At 38.9% G+C, this 23,136-nt stretch overlaps 1 protein-coding gene and 1 long non-coding RNA gene across 2 annotated transcripts in view; both read left to right on the plus strand.

The window, feature by feature from the left end:
• CNTNAP2 (contactin associated protein 2) overlaps positions 1–23,136 on the plus strand; it is a 1,879,249-nt gene that overhangs the window by 1,300,630 nt on the left and 555,483 nt on the right. The gene's annotated exons all lie outside the window — the stretch shown is intronic.
• Positions 20,609–22,872, plus strand: LOC111772212 (uncharacterized). The gene is made up of 3 exons (XR_002806100.2): positions 20,609–20,853; positions 20,935–20,999; positions 22,588–22,872. It is a non-coding gene; the product is annotated as an uncharacterized lncRNA (long non-coding RNA).

Below are 23,136 nucleotides of genomic sequence, written 5' to 3' on the forward strand. Positions count from 1 at the left end.
GGGCTCCAACACACCACTGCCTTCATACCATTACATAACATACTTGAACATCTGTTATTGATTGATTTGTTTTGAAATGGTATCTAATACCAGATTTCATTAAAGATGGGAAATTTAGTGCATGCACTGTTTCTTCCAATTCTTCCTCCGTCCATCCTTAAGTTTCTCAACTCACTGCCACATTTCATTACTTAACTCCCTATAAAACTAACGGCAAGTCATTGATGCACATTATCACATACCCTCAGAGATACTAGCCAATGTAATTAGAAAAGAGAAGTAAATAAGAAAAATTAAAACCTTAGGGGAAAAAAATCATCATCAACAAGAAAGCTAACAAGTGATTGAGAAAGAAAGATCTTTCCAATCAGGAAGCAGAATCCAAACATTATAAAGCAAAAGATTGATCAACTGAGTGAAAAGAACCCGATAAACTTGACTACATATAAACATTAACACATGTGAGATGAAAAGGGCCAGTGCCCTTAATTGCTTATAACTTAATCTTAAAACTATACTTCAATAGAGAAAAGAAAAAATATGTGGAGGGTTATCCATTGTGCCTTCAGAAAGCCAAACAGGAGTCAAAGCTCCTGCCTCTTCCCCACTAATTCTTTTTAAAAAATAAACTTTTTCTTAGAATAGCTTTAGTATTACAGGAAAATTACAATGATAGTTTTTCTTTATTTTTTTAGAATTTTTTTTTACAGAGGTGAAATTCTCATAACATAAAATTAGCCATTTTAAAGTGAACAACTCAGTGGCTTTTAGTGCATTTATAATATTGTGCAACAATTAGCTTAAAACATTTTCATCACCCCAAAAGGAAACCCCAAGTCAGTTGAGCAGTTACTCCCCATACCACCTCCCTCAGCTCCTGGAAACCACCAATCTCCATTCTGTCTCTATGGATTTATCTATTCTGAGTATGTCTGAGCATTTCATATAAATGGAATCACACAATATGTGACTTTTTGTGTCTGGCTTCTTTCATGTAGCATAATGTTTTTGAGGTTCATTCACACTCTAATTCTTAATGGCTTTTCAAGTTCTGACACAAACAAATTGGAGAATTTATTATTTTCCTGATTTCTTCACAGTCCAACTTTGCACCTCATCCTGTGTCATTAATGGTCTGAATCATCTCCAGTCCTAAGTGGGGCTGGAGTTTTTCCCTTCAGAGGCTGCTGCTTTTAATTCCCTAGCTGTATCAATAAAACAAGTGTAGACATACAGAACAGCTAATGATATCAGTAAGAATATGATGGTAAAATCTGTAATGGATTAGAATGATTTAGAAAACTACCCAGGGATAATTGTGAATTATTAACAGTTAGTAGATTACAACCTAGGGCCACCGTTGTGCAGCTGCAAAGAGGGCCATTAACATCGAGGTCCACAGTCATTCAATACCACCTGGTGCATGTAACTATACCAGTCCATTACCCTCATGGTTACAACCATTTTACTTTATTCAACTGAATTTTATACCGATACACTTCAAACTCATCCCCAGAAATTCTTCTCACCATTTCCCACTTTTATTCTCAGGGCAAGAAGTTTAAAAGTCACAAAACATATGCCTAAAAGATTAAAGAGTTGAGTCATAGTATTAGTGCTAAATTGAAGAAACATCAGAAGGAAGAAATGAAAGCAGAAGTAAAGTAATTGAAACTTATTGGTGTTTTATGAGGAGACACAATGGCTCCCACAGCACTATATTGAAGAAAGTGCCAGCATCAAAATGAGAAGCTGAAATAAGAACAGTGTGAGACCGGTGTTAACTGATTTGCTTGAGAGAAATTGCTTGAAATGAGAGAGGTCCCTAAACTCCTAGTATCATTTAATGTTTACTCATAGCTATCACTCATCATCTGGCCCACGGGGCCTCCATTTGTCCTGGAATGGTGCTGCTGAATGACTCCCTGTCATGGACTAATTCTGGAGAGAGAGGCATCACTGGGCGCCTGTATGTCTCCTGTGAAATCCTAAGCTAAGAGGATGGATGACATGTAGTCCAGGACATTCCTCTGGGAATCCTCATGTGGGGAAATCATTTAATTTTTTTAAATATCTTCAACTTGCTGGGAGGGTTCTTCGTGGAGCTTCTCTCAGTCACGCACGTAACTCCTCAGGGACACGTTTCCTTAGCGAGGCCTTTCAATGTGTCAAGTTCTTTTAGATGGTGGACCATTGTAACTGAACATTTTCCTTTCTTTACCTTCATGGGAAAATGTTGTATAAAGTATAAACTACATTTGTTTGCACGGAAAATGCATTCTTCCGTTACATGTTTCTGAGTGAAGGAATCTGTCAAGTGCTGTCTTTAGTTAATGATAACTGTGGCAAAATCGCATTGCTTTACCGTACCATTAATTTATCATGTGACTTCGTGAGTGTGGGACTACAGCACACAAAAAGTTATAAAATTTAGTTATCAGCTAAGACATATTTCGATTTTTTGGCAATTCGCGGGGTAACTTGACCATAGATACACATTGTTAAGTTACATATCCAAACACAGTACAATATGAAAATCAGGTTGGAAATTTGTCTTCTAACAGTTTTTTTTTTAATTCCTGCTAATCTATACTGAACTTGGTTTCTTATGTGAGACCATTGTAATTTTCTTAACAGAATCAGAGATTATATACTAATTCTACCTCTTAATTACAAACATATAGAATATTTTTTAACAGGTGTTCCAAGTTTCTCATCTAAACGAACAAGGTGTATTCAGTTCAGCACCAAACACATTTCAGGAAACTTCATTCTGGTCATGGGGCCAAACTTTTCTTAAACTTCAATATCTAAAATCATTTGGCCCTCAGACGAAAATAGTCAGAGGTGAGAAGTTGTGGTGTACTTTCATAATCCATTACACATCTAAACCAAAACTGACACGGTAATAAATGTTTTTTCATTACCATGTATATCTAAATTGTCTTCTATTAGTCATATTTTCCCCTGAACTAATAGGTATGAAGGCAGTTTGAAAACTCTGATACTGTGGGAAGAGCTCAGTCAGGCACTGTATACCTGGGTTTGGGCCCGGCTCTCTCTAACTATCCACGTGAACATGAGCTTGTTACTGCACTCATCTGTGCCCCGTTTCCTCATCTGGGGGAAAAAAAGGATTTGAAGTACAGCAGTGGTTCTTAACTAGGAGAACGTCTGATCACCTTTGGAATTTTTTTCCTTTTTTTCAAAATATACTTGTCCACTCCTCCCTGCTTCCCCCAGCACTGTGGTGGTTCATTTCCAGTTAAATTCCCTTTGGGGAGGTCATAGCCCTCATCCCATCCAGCCCTGTAGGCTGTGACCCAGCAACCACCGTGGCCATAGTTGCAGCATTTGTAGCATTAGTAGCAGCAGCATCTGCATTATTATCGAGAGTTTGTATCCAGTTCTAATGATGAAAGTCTTGATCCCATGAAACTTCCTGATAAGAAACAAATTAGTTCTTCAAATCTATTATAACAACAAACTAATTTCTGAAGCAAAAATCTTGATATGTAGTGTAAGATATGGCCCAACGTATATTTCAACAAAGATACAGAATATTTGAGAGTAGAATGGTGCTCACTCAACTTCTCCCCTGGTGAGAAGTTGGGACTGAATGGAGATTTCATAACCTCTGCATTCATTAGCCCACAGGGCTAATGGGTCAGACCAGACTAAGGGCAGAGGAATAGGAGCAGAACGTTCTCAGGTTTACAGATGAGGTGTTAATTGGTGATCTGAGAAAAAATGCTCCATCTCTCTGGTAGTTACCTTTTGAGTCTGTAGTCAGGCCAGCTTCATAGAGATGTGACCTGTTCAGTCACACAGCGACCCAAGCCCAGGAAGGCCCCATGCTTGTTCTAATCCTCTGCTGGCACTGTCTTAAAATTCTTAATAATTTTTGAACAAGGGTCCTACATCTTCATTTTGCTTTGGGCCCTGCGAACCATGTAGCCCATCCTGCTTGTAGAACAAAACCAAGCATTCCATATCATTTTCTTTGGTTCTTTTCTTTTTCCTTTAGAATTACTTTTGAAATACGTAGCTCGGTCATTGGCAAGAAGCATTCCCTCCCCTGACTGCCGTCCGCACTTCAGCCACATAGCAAGTTTGTCCTCCTCTGTTCTGGTGACAGGCCGATCCTGCTCACTGCCGCTTTGTCCTGGAGAGCGACCCTCCTCACCACTTGTCCATACATCAACCTCATTACCAACCTTCTTTCCCATCAGGAGAGGAAGACTTGCTTTCCTAGTGCCCAGATCCCAGTGATTACAACACTTCAAAACCGACAACTAAGGCAGGTGACTGCACGGGTCAAATGACACCTTTCTCAGAACATATCCCCATCGTTCAGTGATGCATGCCTGTGGTCCATTTTGTAATATGACCCATGAAGGGATCCTGCAAGTCAGCTTATAGAAAGATGGTTCTACTTTGACATCTAGTCTTTAGCTAAAGTAGTTTATGTGCTTTCTAAGTAAAAAGGAAATCAAGAGAAATAGATAATGCAGCAGGTGTGGTATTAGTATTCAAAATATATTTTATGAAATTCTATATGCTTCCCATAAATTTAGCTGTGAGCTTCTTAACAGCCAATGCGCAGAAGAAAACCTGATCAGCCATATGGATAACAGTGTCCAAAAGATAGGAGCACATCCTTTGTGCAGGTTATGCACAGCTATTCTTGCTACTGAAAACTATTTCTCCCATGGGGCCTTCTGAAAAGGGTATTGTGTAATGAGCCTTCAAGGCCTCTATGGTGGACATAGAAAAGCGCAACTCAGGTCCTGCTTTAAGAAAGGCCTCGCTGCCTAGCTGAGAGGAGTGTGGTCAACTAATGCCTCCAGCTGTTAGCTCCTTCAAGGTCTGTCTCAGCCTTCACGCTGAGGTCACAATCTTCTCCAGGTGGCCTCCAGGCAATGACAGCAGACTAAGGGTACAAGGGCTGGGCCATTTCCACCCTCTGCAGGATTCCTCCTTTACACCATCTTTGCTTTCAAACTCTACCCTGGGCTGGTGAAGACTTGGTCAGGTCTGCATTAGCTTCTGTCAGCTCCACATGCTCAGCTGTGCATCTTGCTCTTTTCTTTCACTGGTGCTACTCCCAATAAAACTTTCGAAGTCTTAATTCCATTTCAACGTCTGTTTCCCAGAGAACCCAACCTGCACAACATCCTTACAGTGAATGCAAAGATGAATTTTATGGAGCTCCTTCTTATTAACATGCCGATATACAAAGTCTAAGCAAATATTATGGAAGCAATGCAAGGAGGGCAGCAGTGTAACAAAATGGGACATAGCTCTCAACATGGATTTATTTTAGAAGAAGGGACATTCTTCTTCTAACTTTCCAGCAGTTTTCTATAAACATTACTTCTCTGGACTGAGCATTTGATACGTATTGAGCAGCCTTGAGCTCAAGGTTAGAGTCCCTGGAAAACAGTCGATGACCAGAGACAAGCCCCACTAGGTGCCTGGAACTCCTTGACTTGAAGTCCCATTGTCAGCTTAAACTGAATGTGTTTGTGGATTCATCTTTGGCACCTAAGTACTCTGTCTTATTTTGTATTATTATCTTTACAAATCACTGAAAAGCTCAGAAAGCCCAGTGATTTAAAATCAAAATATCAGTCACTTACTTTTTTTCTTTAGCCCCTTACGTCCAACTAATCACTGAGTTCTCTTTACGTTTTGTTTGAAATCTCTTTCCTTCACTTGATCATACCATGCCTGACTGATCTCTCCCTTTGGCCTAACTCCATGGCAGAGATGAGCTAGTTATACACCAACTTTGTTTTCTTTTCCTCCCAGGAAAACTAACTGACTGGCATGTTTTAAAGCATATACAAGCATGAATTATATATAGGAATTTGTGAGGAGGTATTGTTTCTGCCCATTCGAGTGCTTGTAAATTACATTCACAAGTCTTTATCAGTATCATGATGCTGATGGAGCTATGGATCTCCTATGAATATGTGCACTGACCATCGAACTGTTCTCTTGGCTAGCATTTGGTGCACATTTTAACCTCCTTAGCTTAGCACATAAATTACATCTTAATTTATGTCCTGCTTCCCCCCATCACTACCCCTGGACCCCAACTACACAAACTAGTATTCCAGCTATTGGCAATTATAGTGCTTCATGCTTTGTCTGTGCTACTTGTTTTCTATAGAATACTTTTCCTTGCTTTCTGCTTAGAGATAACTCCTACAATCCTACAAGGCTCAGCTTAAGCATCACTTCCTGTGTGAACTTTTCTCTGATCCCTGGTTTGATTCTTTTCCTCTCAAGTATTTCCATCTTACCTCAATCAGACTTTCATCCCTGAACTTGCCACAGTGTTCCCCTAATGTTGCTCTACCCTAAATATTGTAAACACCTTAAGAACTGTAATCCTATATTATTTGGCTTTATATCTAAATGAGCCCCAAAATGTTGGATGAATATGGTTCATTTTCCATTTTGATATCTTCACACTCTCTCTCTTTTACTCCAGGGCCTAAAATTAGCTGTCAGAACAGATGGCTGATAGGAACTGGCCTTAAGGATGCTAAAATGTGGGTTTAATTGTGATCATGTACATGCTTCTTTCTCAGGAGTTCCATTTCTAAAATGGAAATTAATTTGATGGTTCTCTAGAGTGAGGTTCAGATTAATGTTATGCCATTTGTAAAGGCCTCTAGGACTCTCAGATGAAGGACATTTGATATTAGCCTCATTGTTACTTGAAACTGTTTGTAGGGTTCATCTGTTTGCTACTCAGCAAGACATTTGACATTTCTTAATACGGCACATCCCAGGATTAATTAATAGATTTCTGGAAGGCTCAGGGCCACATCTGCTTTAACATCAGTGTGCTTTGAATGTTGATCTTGACATCTTTGTTTTTAAACGAAGTTTATGAAGCCTTTAAATGATGACCTAACATATAATTAAAACTCGTTAGTCCCTGTAAAGATTCTGAGTAGAATTTTACAACAACAAATAATGAATATATTCTCCAGGGGCTTATACAGTGTTTGGAGAGAAACCCAAGTTCTTGAGCTTTAGTTACTTCACGATGACATCTTTCTAAGTAAAGACTATTAGCTAAAACCACAGAAGAGAGAACAGAGACATTCATGAGCACAGATAGTTACCAAAGCAAGGATTTAGAATTGTACTCTCCTATACTCCCATTGAAGTTTCCAATGTAGAAATGGATGCCCTTTCTTCACGGACCTTATAAAAGGATCGAGAAGTATTTGAACTCCAGAGCAGAAAACTGCTCTTCTGTAGGATTTCCAAGAGTTCATTATTTATGAGATCAGGAATGACTCGAGCATGTGGCATTCCAGACAGCTGCATCCCCCACAGTTCTAAAAAAAAAAAAAACAGCCTCTGGAGCAGCCATTTCTATCTATGATGTCTTATGCCCAGAAGCTATAGAAATAAACTGCTAGAGGCAGCTGTGCTTCCCTTTTGCTAAACATTCAAAGATTCCATTTTTAACACAGGATATCTATTCTTAAAACAATCAGCTAAGATGTCAATTCAACAGCTACAAGGGAATCTAGGTCTGCAACATATATAGCACACTGATTCCCCTTTCCTGTTGTGCCAGAAGATCACTTCTTTCCTTCTTCTATAGGGGACACTACTTCCAGAATAATCATCTGAAAACACTGCTTTTTATGATAACTAACTCTCCATTTAAGAGACTACTATACTTGTGTTTCAAGCGGAATTTAATCCTTTTACAGGCTGTATTTAAAATGTAAGACCCTCTGCAATCTGGCTCCATCGTCTTTATCAAACTAATTTCTCATTACTCCCAACAATAAGTCTCCTCCAGTCAGGTGAGCTTCTCAGTCCTGCTCAATGTTTTTACTCACATCCCTCCAGGCGAAAATGCTCTTTCTGTTTTCCTGCCCAACCAGGTCCTGCCTATCTTTTTGGTGTTTGACCTTGAAGCCCCACTGAGACCTAATCTTTCTTCTTCCCACATTAATCAATGATCTCTTTAAATATAATTTGTACCCATCTCTAAACCTCATAATTTGACAACAAATTATATGCTAGTACATGTGATTTTCTTACTTATGTGCATTAGTCTCACCTCTTATATCTGAAGGCACAGAGGGGCAAGATCTGTCTTTTTAACTTTTAGGCTACAATTCTTTTTTTCTACTTTTTTTAAATGAGGTAGAATTTGGGTAGGGTAAAATTCACTCTGTTTAATGTACATTTCTATGAGTTTCGACGAATGCATAATGTTGTGTAACCACCACTATAATCAAGGTATAGAACAGTTCCATTGCCCCAAATATTTTCTTTGTGACCTTTTGCAGTCAACTGCTCTCCCACCTGCAGTCCCCGATGACCACTGATCTGTTTCCTGACTCTACAGTTTTGCCTAGATGACGTCATACAGCATGTAGACTTTGTGTCTGGATTCTTAGCATAATACATTTGCAATTCATTCATGTTGTGTGTGTCAGTAGCACACTCCTTGGTATTTCTGAGTAGTCCTCCACTGTATGGACATACCCAGTATGCCTATACATTTACCAGTTGGAGAACATTTGGATAATTTCCAGTGTGGGGCAATAAAGCTGCTTTAAACATTCTCATACAGATTTTTGTTTGAGCATCATTTTCATTTCACTTGGATGAATGCCTAGAAGTGGGGTTGTGTGGTAAGTGAATGTTTACCTTTATAAGAAACTTACAAACTGTTTTCCATAGCGGCTATGGCATTTGCATTTGTACCAGCAATGAATAAGATCCCGTTGCTCAGCATCTTAGTTGTTCTAATAGGTGTGTAGTGGTATCACATTATGGTTTTAATTAGCATTTCCCTAGTGACTGATGGCATCGCCTTTTCATGTGCTCATTTATGTTCTATATCTTTTTCCCTTTGGCTACTTCGTAGTGCTAACAAAGTGCTACAAATATATTAGATGCTTAATGAATATTTGTTTGTGGATTTTTAAATTGCAGAATACTACTATTACTACTCTCTTTTGTGTGCCAATTGCTTCCAGCTGCTACCATTTATTGAGCACCTACTGTGTGCCAAGCACTGTACTAAGTGCTTTACATGTGACACCTTATTTAACACTCATAATAACCCTATGATGATGATGGGTATTATTATCCCCATTTGATAACGGAAGGGACAAACAATATTAACTCGTCAATATTCAAATCCTTCTCTTTCCCCCAGAGGTTTTTGTGTTTGCTCACTCAAGTTCTAGAGCTTTTTTTGTATTGCAGCTAATGATGGGTAAAGAGGTGAATTAAAATAATCTGAAGTATGCTAAAATAATCTACATAATAAAGAGATGATCCAGCGATTGGAGGGGTCTTCCGGAGGAAAGGGACCCAAACGTGGGAGAAGCAAGGAGAAATTTAGCTGTGGAGATGGGGGGAAAGAGGAAGGGTGAGAGAGGTTTATTGTTTGTGTGGTTGTTTGGTTTTTGTTTCATTTGGTTTTATTGGGAGAAAAGATATAATATGGAGCAACAACTATGAAGAAGAGACTTTGGGGAGCTAGACGAATGAAGAGAGCACTTAGGATGCTGGCTGTTTAATTAGGAAACATAATTCTCTCTTTAGAGTTTTTTGAGCGAATTAAACAAAATCGAGATTTTAGGAGGAAACATTAGATTGTTTTTATATTGTATAAACCATAGAGCTTATTTAGATTTCACCAGTAATACATGCCCCTATTTGTGTGTGTGTTTGTGTGTGTATGCTTGTGCGTGCGTTTGTGTGTATGTATAGCTCTGTACAATTTTATCAAATGTGTACCTTTGTTTAACCACCACCACAATCAAGGTATTTAACTGTACCATCACCAAAAGACTCCCTTGTGTTACCCATTTTTAGCTATATCCACCCCCAGCCTCATCTCTAACCCATGGCAATCAACAATTTGTTCTCCACTTCCGTTATGACATTATTTCACAAATGTTATATGTATGGAATCATGCAGTATGTATCCTTTGAGATCGGCTTTTTCACTGAGCATAATTTCTTTGAGATTTATGCAAGTTGTTGCACATATCAGTAGTTCTTCCTTCTGTTCATTGAGCATGTTGCACGGTATGAGTGTTCCACAGTTGGTTTACACATTCACCATTGAAGGACATTTAGGTGGTTTCCGGTTTTTGGTTTTTACGAATAAAGCTGCTGTGGACATTTATTTTTCAGTTTCTGCATGAAAATAAGTCTTCATTTCTCTAGGATAAAATGCCCAGAAGTATGAATCCTAGATTGTATGATAAGACCTTTTTTTTATTTTAAAAGAAACTGTCAAACTATTTTCCAAAGTGACTATAGCATTTTATATTCCCACCAGCTATGCATGAGTGTTTCAGTTTCTCTACATGTTTGCCAGTATTTGATGTTATCATTGTTTTTTATTTTAGTCATTTTGATGGTTCATTGTGGTTTTAATATTAATTTCTCTAATGACTAACGATATTGAGCTTGTCTTGTGCTTATTTGCCACCTGTAGAGCTCTTTTGTTGAAATGTCTCTTCATGCCTTTTGCCCATCTTCTGATTTTATGTTTGTTTTTTAATGTTGAGGTTTGAGAGCTATTTATATGTTCTAGATACCAGTCTGTTGTCAGATCTACAATATGCAAATATTTTCTCCTGGTCTATAATGTGTCTTTTCATCTTTAACAGGGTCTTTCACAGAATAAATTTTTTTTCATTCTGATGAGGTCCAATTTATCAACTTTTCTTTTTATGGGCCACGCTTTTGTTGTCAAGTCTAAGAACTCTTTTCCTTGTCGTGGGTCCTAAAGATTTTCTCCTACGTTTTTTTCTAGATGTTTTATAGTGTTATGTTTTACATTCAAGTCCATGGTCCAATTTAAGTTGGTTTTTATATAAGATGTGAGGTTAAGGTCAAGGTTCAATTTATTTATTTATATGTTTAGTTTTTGCTTGGGGATATCCAGTTGCTCCAACACCATTTATTGGAAAGACTATCCTTTCATTGAATTCTTTTGCTTCTTTTTTTAGAAAATTAATTGGGTGGAAGTGGATTTTTATTTCTGCGATATTCAACTTGTGCTAAGACTATTAACAAGACAGCCAATTGTCACTCAAGTTTCATGTGAATAGGGAAACTGAAACTCAAAAGAGTTTAAGTAACATGATACAACATCTATCTTTCTCCTCCTTTATCCTCCTTTCTTCAAAGTTTGTAGATGCCACGTTATTAGGACTAAGAAGTGGACAGTATGTCATGTCATTTCTTCAGTGTCAAAATAGCATTCATATGCTTTATTATTACAGCAAGCCCCATCTGATACTGAGCTTGAAGGGGCTTCACATTTCTACCTTTTCCTTCTCTAATAAAGTCAGGAGGTTGGGAGCTGCAACTTTGGCAAATCCGTAAGAATCCCCCTGGAGTCTTTGCAAAATATTTTGACATCAACATCAGTAGTATTCTTGGAGATTTTTACCTAAATGTTGGTGAAACAAGACTTTCGATTTGTAAAGAAATAGAGAGAAGGAAAAGCAATCACCTTTCATTTAGCTACTCTTGTTGGTATTAAAAGGGCTGTGTAGGGGCCAGCCCGGTGGTGTAGTAGTTAACCACGTGCTCTGCTTCTGCTGCCCAGGGTTTGTGGGTTCAGATCCTGGGTGCAGACCTACACACCACTCATCAAGCCATGCTATGGCAGCATCCCACACACAAGATAGAGGAAGATTGGCACAGATGTTGGCTCAGTGACAATCTTCCTCACCAAAAAAAAAAGGGGCTGTGTAACTATGGTTCAAATGCAATGTCAGATTCTTAAACACTGAATGCTGCAGTGGTGTGAGGCCTGGGAGATTTCCCGCCTCTTTGCAGCGGGTGAGATCTGCAGAGGAGTCACAACAACACGAGAGACGTAGTATTGTAAGTTAAAATCACCCTGAGTACTATTTAAGTGCAGTAGGAAAGGGGCACAGGAAGACTCACTTTGCTAGCAGTCTCCTCATCTAATTTCACATGCATTTCCTGGTTTGACTTGTAGTGAGGTAACATCCCATTGCATGGATGTGGAAGCCAAATTCAGTGGAAAAAGTAGCAGATTAAAAGGGCAGATCGGTATCTGACTCCATCACTAATGCTGCCCTCGGGAATTTTGTTTCTTCCGATTTAGAACTTCTGGTGATCTGCACCACAACTTAAATTAGTGTCAAATCACAGAATGTGTATCCTGGAGGTAACCCCAGGGTCTCACTGGAGAGATTTAATGTTACAATACAGTTTCATGTTACTGATGAAGAAATTTTTATGAAGAGTTTTGAAAGGTAATACCAATAGCATAATTCCATTTGGTTTTTCTGAATTCATTCATATTTCTATAACAGCACCGATTATACTGCGTTATAACTGATTGTTTACCTATGTCTCCCTTAGCTAAATGGTAAGCTCCTTGAAAGCACGCAAAAGTTCATGGTCGTCTTTGTAATCACGTTGCCTGGTGCAGGGCTAGTTTATCAATGTCAATGTCAGCATGGTTAATTGTAATTTATGTGCCTAGCCAGATTAACTTCTTTATTTTACTTTGGCCATAGAAGGGCAATTGTATTAGCTATGGAATAACTGCCTCACTTACTTTTCACATGTGGGTGGGGTAAAAAACTACATAGAACATTCCTAAACTCCAGCTTTCCCACTCATTTGCATGAGCACACGCCGTGCAGGCAATTGATAAAACTTTAGCTATTTTTATCAGTGGAAATGCTCTTAAAGGAGGTAACTAGCTTCCTAGTTACTTTATGATGCAATGCATGATGACTTTGGAAAATACATATGCTGCCTGATGTTTACTGACCCTATAACATTATTTTATTGTTTCCAGCTTTCATATAAGAATCAGCACTTGTATTGAAAAAAAATTGAGACTCTTATAAAACAAAATCCATTTCAGTCTTCAGAGAGTTAAAGAATTTGACACTGCAATCTCAAAAAGCAGGATTTCAGATTATTTTTGGGGAGAACCCTTTTGCTGACTCTTCTTTTATCTAAATGGCGTTTTCCCACTCTCCTGCCATGAGGACCATAAAAACGGAGCGAGAATGATGAGGGGCTGTTCCCTGAGCCAGCCACTTAGACCAGCCACTGTTGGTTCCCGTAAAAAGCAATCACTAAAAGAACATCACATAGCCATTTATGAACATAAATACTAAATTTCGGTGGCAGAGCAGCACTTCTGGAGCCCAGCGTAATAGCATCATAATATAATTATGCACATATATGCTTGTAAACACATGTACGTTTTCAATCAGCAATAGTAATGCTCCTGATATATCTCAAGAGCTTTAGTATCACTATTGAACTGAGACATAAACATTTTTAATAACCTTCCCTTAAGGATTTTTGAAGAAAAAGCTATAAAAATCTCCCTAACATGGAGCTATTTCTTAGCAGGCAAATAAGGAATATTGGGCATAAAAAGATGCTAATATTTTGAGGTTGCCTTTGAGGAAAGTTTTTATTAAAAGATATTTGAAGAGCTTATTCTTTCATATTTGCAAACATAAATACATGTTTTTGCTGCCTTTGTTCGACTTTCTGCCACCCACAGGAATTTCACTGGGCCAGTTTGCTGTGGGGATCCTGGGTGCCTAGGCATCTCCAGATGCTCCAGCCAAGAATCTTAGCTCCAACTGTAAACAAGTGCAGGAAGGAACGTCTTCCCCATCTCCCACACTCGATACAACTGCTGAGCCTTCTCCCTGGCAGACAGAGCTCCAGAAAATAGTGATTGCTTAGCAAATTAAAAGCCAAGTCTGCTACTAGATTAATTAGTGACATGACAATTTGGCAGAATCTGGGTGAATCTGCTAGCTACTCAGACCTCTTGCTGTCTCTAAATTTTTCACCCAACTGCTAGAGGTCATAAATGTAGTAATAATAAGAGCAACAACAGCAGCCAGGACTGAGTTGAAATGTTTTGCACTGAATAACATTTTTGTTTGACTGAGACTGCCACCTGAAATCATAAATTATTTTACAGGGTGTATCAGCTCAAATTGGGAACTAAGTCTAAGCTATTTAATATCTGAATAATATTAAAAATCAGAATGAAATACTTAAGCATGTTTTAATTTCCCAACATTCCTCTTGTGGCCACCCACACTGTGGCATATGCACCTCTATTTTTGGACTTCCATTACTACCTCTGTAATTGAAACACCCACGTCTTTCGGTTTCCCTCACCAAGCAAGGTTTTATTTTCCACGTCCTTGTTACCTCTACAGTAATTGAAAATTCCCTGCTTTCTATATTCCCATCATCCACCTCAAAGTTAATATGTATCCACCTCTGACACACCCACCTTGTGCGTTTTAATTGAGAGGCACCCCTCTATTCCTTACATTCAATGCCTAAGCTTAACTCATGTTCTCTTTTTCTTTCAGTTTTTCCCTAACACTCAATATCTATTATCACTCCTCTCTGAGATTCACATATTTTATCAGTTCCAATTTTCCAGATATCAAATGACATGTGTGTTCCTTCCAGTCTAAACTCACCTGAATGCTAATGATTCTCAATTTTATCCTAAGAAAAGAATAAGAAAATAAAAGAAAGAAAAAGGCCTTTATGATATACGAACTAGACAAACGTATTGACTAGACATAATACTATTATATCTGAGAGAAAAATTGTGCTAAAAATAACTTCTCAAAAGTGAACAGCAGACCCTGAGGAAGGTTAATGTAACATGCAGGGTATTTCAATTTCCTTTCTTCCTGTTGTGTTGAGGATCACCAAACAAGCTAATAACCCAGAAGTGTGGGATCGTGTTAAACAAAAGGAGGACATTTTGATTCATGGGTGCACCATGTCACAGAGCCCGTCCTTTCCAAAGTTGAATGCTGGGTCTCAGAGCTTTCCTGGCACTCCTGAGGACTCTGAGTCCTGGCCTGCAGCCTTGGGGCTAGAGCTTGGTGACTTGGTCATGATGGCAAGTCTCGGTAGTTGCCAGATCTGCTGAATTTATAATCAGTGCATCAATTCAACAAATTCTTTCTCTCTAGGCTCCTCACTCTGCTGGATGCTGCCTGTTAGACAAAATAAATATAAGACATAGTTTCTGAGCTTATACAGAATCCTGGGGTGTTTGGTGGGCCGTCATACCTGACATGTGATTGAGCTGGCCCTAAAGTCAATGCTTTGGGGGTTTTGTTTTGTTTTGGGTTTTGCATATATATTTTCATTTGAATATTCATGTTATAGTATTTTTGTTTTCCATTTTGGATTCAGTTGATAAAATCAAAATACATGTATCTAGGGTTTGTAGTTTTCAATCCTGTTAACATGACTCCTAAGTGAAAAAGGAATCACTAAGATGTCCATTAATAGAAGCAGAGTCAGCTTCCGGAAAATGGTGAGGTTTGTGGTGTCTGCCTTCTGTGCTGCCCTTTGCCCCAGTGTGTAGGGCTTTCCTGTGTCCTCCAGGCTGACGTTGGTCCTGATGGAAATGAGACTTGTAAAAAGCATTACTGTCTTCTTTTTCACCAAAATTTAACTTAACTTTGTGCTATTTCTTCAGGGAATTCTCTCTAATTGAATATCTAGAAATTTGTCAATTTCTCTTTGATTGCATGCCCTCCTTGTTCCTTTGCCACAATGGATCATGGGGGAAACATCTGTGGGAAATCCAGCTTGAAATTCAGATGTTAATTAAAATAAAGGCTCATCGTGTCCTGTTAGGTTGGCTGCATATTGAGAGGGACACTGGTTCAGGACTTACTCTTTCTAACTGCTATAATCTACATATTTCCATGATTTCCAAGGGGCAATCCAGGTCTAGAGTACTGACTTATAAACTCCATAGGCAGTTGTTCACCAGCGCCTCAGTTTATTGCTAAACTTTGGAAATTATACGGGACATTCTAGTCCTGGATGGGGCATGCTCTTCTGATCTGCAGATCTGTTCAGTTATACACCGAAAGGCCTTTGGGGAGAGGAGAATGGAAACAAAGGCAGATGGATATTTTACAGAGATTTTCTACCAAGTCCAATGATCAACTGTTTGCCATTCTCGGCTATTTCTGTTTAAGGAATTGGGGCAAGTCCTAGCCTAGCCTCTCCTAGACAGTGCTGGAGAGACACAGACTGATCCCTTCCCTTTGACTCTAGATTTCATGCAGACCACCAATTTCACTTGTCAGTAACGTGTTCCAGTTTCTGAGATAACAATTAATCTTCCATTAATTACGTTTTAAATTAACCGCAATATGCTTTTACAACAGCACTTAAAATGTCAGCAGCAGGACATTGCATATATCACTGTTGAGGGAGGTTTACTTTTGAGGAGATTTATGTGGCTGATAACTCTTTGAAAAGCACATGGATTCTTAAAACCCTTGTTTAAAGTATGATATTTCTGGGATTTGACCCTAGTGCAAGACTCCGTGTATTTGGCAGTTTGCACAGTCCTTCATTTAGCTAGACCAACAAGCACGTGGGGGAAGATATATTTTCTTATGTGGTTGTCTATTTTGCATTTTGTCCATTTCAATAACCTGTCTTCTAGATTTATAAATCTTCCGTGGCACAGCCATGTGAGACTGTGATGGTTAATTTTATGTGTCAACTTGACTAGCCCACGGTGTGCCCAGATTAAACATTATTTCTGGATGTGTCTCTGAGGGTATTTCCAGATGAGATTAGCATTTGAATTGGTGAGCTCCATAAAGCAGATTGCCTATATATGTGTGTGTGTGTGTTTGTATATAGATATCCTATTGGTTCTATTTCTCTAAGGAACCCTGATTAATACACAGACCTATCCCAACTCTCTGCCTTTTAGTACTTCCAAACCCCTAATGACACATTTATGAGCTTTGCCAAATAGTGTTATCGCTTAAACCATTAAAGTCTGCAGAAACTCATAGCATTATTTTTGTTGTTAGTGCTGTTGCATAGATTTGAACTCCTAGTGCCCCTGTGGACAGCTGAGCAGAACACTGCCTGGTCTCTTTAGGTCATCTTCTCGCCTTCTGGGCTGTATTAGATGATGCTCTGCTGCTATTCATAGAGTTTTCATGGGCAACTTTTTTGAAAGTGCGTGGCCAGGTCCTTCTTCCTAGTCTGTCTTAGTCTGGAAGCTCTGCTGAAACCTGTCCACCATGGGAGATCCTGCTGGTATTTGAAATACCAGTGGCATAGCTTTCAGCATCATAGCAACACACAGCTACCACAGTCTGACAACTGACAGACTCGGGGTGTGGTTCCCTGACTAGGACACGAACCCAGGCACAGTGGTAAAATCATTGACTCTTGACCCCTAGACCGCCAGGGCATTGTTTATAGATACGTAATATATTAAATCACCGTTCCTGCTATTGTATAGTTGTGTCACAAGTCATTTCATCTCTCTGGGCATCATTTTCCCCAAATGTCAAAATAAAGGAGAGCTGGAAGTACTGTAAGATCCCTTACAGGCTAAGATTCTGCTATTCTGTGAAAAAGGCCGTAGATATTCTACTTTTTCGCTTTACTCACATCACACTGACTGACCGATGTTGATTTTTATCTCAAAAAATAAGATTGTTAGCTCTGGAGGGAGCTTCAAGATTATCAGCTCCAACACCTTCATTTTGCAGATAAGGAAACTCAGAGTTTGAGAGATGAAGTCACTTCTCAAACTTTCCACAGTCAGTAAGTGGCTGACGCTAGATGTCCACTCTCCCTCCTTTATGCCATGAAGATTTTTCTTGTCTGTTTTTTTAAATCAAAGATATTTTAAAGTAAATCTGATCAATGAGAAGCAACTCCTATGCACAGATATTTCCGAATATTAAAGGCAGCAAACAGGCAAAGGGAGATGAGAAACAGCATGTGTAATAGCATCTGGACAGCCAAATTAGCATTGATTCACAGTACTGGGGACTGAAATGAAATAAGGACAAGCCGAAAGAAATTCAAAGGTTTGGGGCGAGGAAGAAATTTAATAAAAATGGAAATAAGACCTGGAAAAGTGCAGCTCTGCTTTTGTCGTTAACATTCAGTGTCGCTAAGTTCATCTCTGTTGGGACATTGGTAAAGAAGGAGGTGTGGTCTCTTTGTAGACCGAAAGACTTTTTCACCCCAGAATGACAGACCTTATATTTTTCTCTAGAACTGTAGTTTCAACACTCTACTCATAACATACATGAAAAAGGAACAATCTACATCCGATGCTGTTGCTAAAAGTAACCATATTTCATACATTGCCAGCTTTTCATATCGAGTAAACATTTTGGTCCATTTCACCTCACCTCATTCAGTCTTCAGTGTGCGGTTCTTTTCTTTCTACATTTGAAAGTGTTTTTGCAACCTCTAGGAATGCTTTTTGGGTTCTCTCTCTGGTCTGTGTGGTGCATTTTTTCTCATTTCATCTCCTGCTTGTCCTATACCTTCATTTCTTCACAGCCATCCTGATGCATTCCAAGATCTTTAAAAGCATTACTGGTAGAAAAAATGGGACTGTAACATTTTCCATATATACCATAGTCCTGCAAATCAACTAGTTTATGGCATTCAGGAATTTTCTTAAAAGAGGACCTACAAAAACTCAAACTGCACTAAATGCCAAATTGCATAAAAAATATGTTTTTAAAATACCTCTAGACCAAAAATAACCAAAACAAAAAGTAACAAATGTTGGAGAGGTTGTGGAGAAAAAGGAACCCTCATACACTCCTGGTGGGAATGCAAACTGGTGCAGCCACTATGGAAAACAGTATAGAGATTTCTCAAAAAATTAAAAATAGAACTACCATATGACCCAGCTATCCCACTACTGGGTATCTATCCAAAGAACCTGAAACCAGCAATTCCAAAAGTCCCATGCACCCCTATGTTCATTGCAGCATTATTTACAATAGCCAAGACATGGAAGCAACCTAAGTGCCCATCAACTGATGATTGGATAAAGAAGATACGGTATATATATCTACAATGAAATACTACTCAGCCATAGAAAAGGATAAAATAGTCCCATTCACAACAACATGGATGGACCGTGAGGGTATTATGTTTAGTGAAATAAGCCAGACAGAGAAAGACAATCTCTGTATGACTCCACTCATAGGTGGAAGTTAAACATGTGGACAAAGAGAACAGATTAGTGGTTACCAGGGGAAAGGGGGGTTGGGGGGTGGGCACAAAGGGTGAAGTGGGGCACCTACAACATGACTAACAAACAATAATGTACAACTGAAATTTCACAAGGTTGTAAACTATCATAATCTCACTGAAAAGTTTAAAAAAAACGCCTGCTGACCCCTGTTCAAAGGCTGAACACACCAATCTAATGTTTATAAAGCCACTCTAGCGCTATGCACAGGACAGCCTTTCTTCTCCAAGGCTTCCAGAGTCTTGCAGGAATCATAAGAAGCCTGAGCATGAATCGAATGGATCGAGTGTTAGAGGGTGATCTAGTAAATTCGAGGAGGAGGTATGACCATGTGGTTATGAGAGGAAGAAGTCCTCAAGCCACGTAATTGCAGATTTTGTTTTTCAGTCTCATATCCTGGTTCTGCCTCCTTGTCATTCCACTGCAAACCAATCCACCCCAGCCTCTTTAAGAGCCAGCTAGATTCAGTCCCTATTGAGGTGTTGACCTGGGTTAGACCATGTCTCCAGAGAACTTATTCCCTGGAAGTCACCACAGGAATCCCCTATGATCCATGCATAATATAAATAATAATCAGAACACTAAATTAATTGCTAATTCTTGTTAAAAAATATACTGAATGTAATTCTACTTGCCACATTATAGTTCAGAAGCTAGAATTCAGAAGTATAGTCGTTGTTTACCTTTTAAAGATAATACAACTTCAAACCAGTACTGCAGGGAGAAAGGTGGAATAAACAGAAAACTGTCAAAGTAGATGCCGCTATCATAAAAGTTGTTGAAGAGGTGAAATGTCAGAAATGAACATAATTGATGACTTAGAAGTAATGACTAAGTGCATTCTGTAAGTAACTACTTCCTCCTTGTATCACAAACATAAGCAAAACATTTATCCTAGAGTCTTTGAACCAGGGCTAGTTCAAAGGGATTGCCATTCTGTTTTCTCTTCCCTCTTTGGAGAGAAGCAGATAAGAAACAGAAAAACAGGCTGTTGGGTTGTAATCCCTGCAGAGATGGTAGTTTTCAAACTCTCTCACTCCAGCAGGGAGAGAGGACATTCACACCATTCTGTTGTTTTCTGCTCCATAGTAGAAATCTAGAGGTGAACCTGCTACAAAATATTCAACTTTGAAGAGTCATTATTTTTTCCTTGGTTAAAAAAACCAGATTATTTGAACCTTTAAACTCGTTATTTGCCACTATTTTTCACACAAACATGCATAGTGATTGCACTAAAATCTAAACCAAAGAAACCATTAAAATCTAATCATTTCTTTGGAGGAATTAATGCTATTTTCCTCTAAACAACCAAGGTAGAAAGCATAGATGTCTTAAACACAGTTCTTGCGAAAATCATTTCTTCTTCATGCTTCAGAAATTGTTTATGATCAAAATGGCTCCCTGCCTTCTTATATTAAAGCCCTGTCTTGGGCAGGGGGCAAAGATGATGTCATAATTGGTAAGAAGCTCAGTGGGAGATAAGGGGCCCCTCCCCTCTCTTCTCTTCTCTGGAGTCCAACTTCGACTGTGACTTTGGCTCTGAAAATTGAACAAGGAAGAAAGAAAGCTGGTTTCCCGCCAGGATGTCATATGTGAACATTGCCCTCAAGAGAAGAGCCACCCCAAGTAGGGCATATACTTTGAAGAGTTTTTCAGGTAGAGGTCATAGACTTCCACTGAGCCAATAGTCTAAAGCTGTAGAGCCAACACAGGGCTAGGTAGGAGCATTCCTATATTCCTTTCCTCTTTCTGCCAAAAACCAATTTTATGAACTTGTGAAAATCATTCTCCTCCTTTAGGCCTCTTTTGCCCTCTCTGTCAAGTGAGGAACTTGGAGCATGTGGCTTCTAGTCTTTTCCAGTCTGTGAGTATATGAAAATTAAAATGTTCCTGATTGATGAAAGCTTAACATATTATCCCTCACAGGGGACATTTTCGTGTTAAGAAGAAGACAAGAGAAGATAGGTAATGTCCTTAGTGCCTCCCTGTCCTTCCTGATGGCTAGTAGACTGAGCTCATGAGGGTCCGCAGGCACTGGCTCTTTCATCTCTGTGTTCCCAGGGTCTAGTACACTGGACAACTTGTAGGTGTCGTGTAAGTGTGAGTTACTGGTCTGTATTTGAATTGAACAACTCAAAGAACTACCTTCCCGAGACTTGACTATGAGACCTAAATTGCAAGTACAAGAGGAAGGATCCTACCCTGCTTCCTGGCCATGTTAATTCCAGTCATTAATCTTCTAATCTAGTGACTTAGCCATCAGTTGTATGATTTTTATATGATTCTTCCAATTCGTCACATTTAATTATGTTATTATTTCTGCCTTCCATTAGTGAGGAAGAGAAAACATTTGCTAAGAACTGTTTGTGGTAGTACTGTGCTAAGCACTTTACGTACTCCATCTTATTTAATTTAACAGCATTCTCAAAAACACTGAGATGGGAATTATGACCCTTATTTTTCAGGTGAGGAAACAGATTGTAGAGTTCAAGACACCTACGCAGAGTCTGATCACTGAAGCAGCTGTTTATAATCCCTAGAAACAAGTCTGTCCGTCTCACAGCCCATGTTCTTTCCTCTGCACTGCACTGGCTTCTTCCTCCCCAACTGAAGAGTCCAGTAGTATTTCTGAGATCACGTAATGGGAGGCAGAAAAGGACTGCCTGAAATGACTTTTTCTACCAGTGGTGATAGATAACATCCACCCAGTGAGAAGAGCTTATCACTGACCACCCCTGTGGTCATCAGCATGCATTTTGTCAGATGTTTTGCTGCAGCTCATGGTACAAATAACACCACAGATAATAGTCCCTGGTAATAGACACACCATCCATGTCTTTTGTCTCCTAGGGCCAAAACCTATACAATTCAGTGAGCAAATTGCAATAGATGTCTTTTTGCACGATAATGGCTAATGCTATTTTTTTAATAAATACAAGTAATCAATTCTTCCTGTTCTTTGTAAAAAAAAACAAGTTATTTAAATTTTTACACTTAAGGTTTTTGACAGTTCTAACAATAAATGCATAGCTCAAATTCTTTTTCTCAAGTGAAACCAAATATAAAAGTGGTCAGGTACTGATCACTCTGACTGAACTAGCAAGGAAATGTGCTCAGTACATTATTTTGGAGAAGGAGAACATTTTAACCGAATTCTTAGAGCTATGAAAAGAGAAACCGTGATTCATTTCCTCTTTGTGGTTACAACTGTACAAAGACACACATCACTTAGTTTCTAGAGATGTAAAATGGGAATCATAGTGGCCACAAAATGATGCTGTAACACAACTTGCAGATTTCTGCCATCATGAAATTAGTGAGGCTGATGACACAGCTTTTCTCATGTTTCCAGGCAGCCCCTTTATTGCATGATTAACAAGGGCAAAGGGAGGAAGGATGGGGAGCTCAGTGGGCGATGTATGCTCTAATACCTAATCAATTTCCTTCTGCAGGCTTTATTACACTGAGACTTCTGGAGAAGAAAATTGATTGGACTTATTCACCTGGGAACCTTTAAAGAAACAAAGTGGATTCTTTTAGTTTTCTATCTCAACCTATTTTGTAAGCCTAGAGCTAAGGAGAACTGAATGAGCCTGTTCTAATCAGTTAGTTTATTCTGCTTTTTATGCCAAGAGTTTAGAGAATTGGCAGAGAATTGAATGGGGGAGGAAAGGTTAAAGGGAAAATAGTACAAAAAAGAACAGATCAAATTTAATATAAACAAAAATGAAAGAAAATGTTTTAAAGGAAATAATTTAATCTCACCTCACCTCAGGTAGCCAGACATTTATTGAGGACCTACTACGTGTTTAGCCTTAAACTAGATGCTGGAAATCTAAAGATGATGAGTAAATCAACATCATCCCTGGTGTCAAGGCCTCCCACTCTAGTAAGAGGAAAAAATACACACACACACACACACACACACACACAGTTATAAAAAGAGTAAGCGGTTTCAAGATGGAGATGTGGATATGGAATGATGAGCACAAGAAGAGGCT

This window comes from Equus caballus, chromosome 4 (genome assembly GCF_041296265.1).
Source record: "Equus caballus isolate H_3958 breed thoroughbred chromosome 4, TB-T2T, whole genome shotgun sequence".
Taxonomy (NCBI): Eukaryota; Metazoa; Chordata; class Mammalia; order Perissodactyla; family Equidae; genus Equus; species Equus caballus.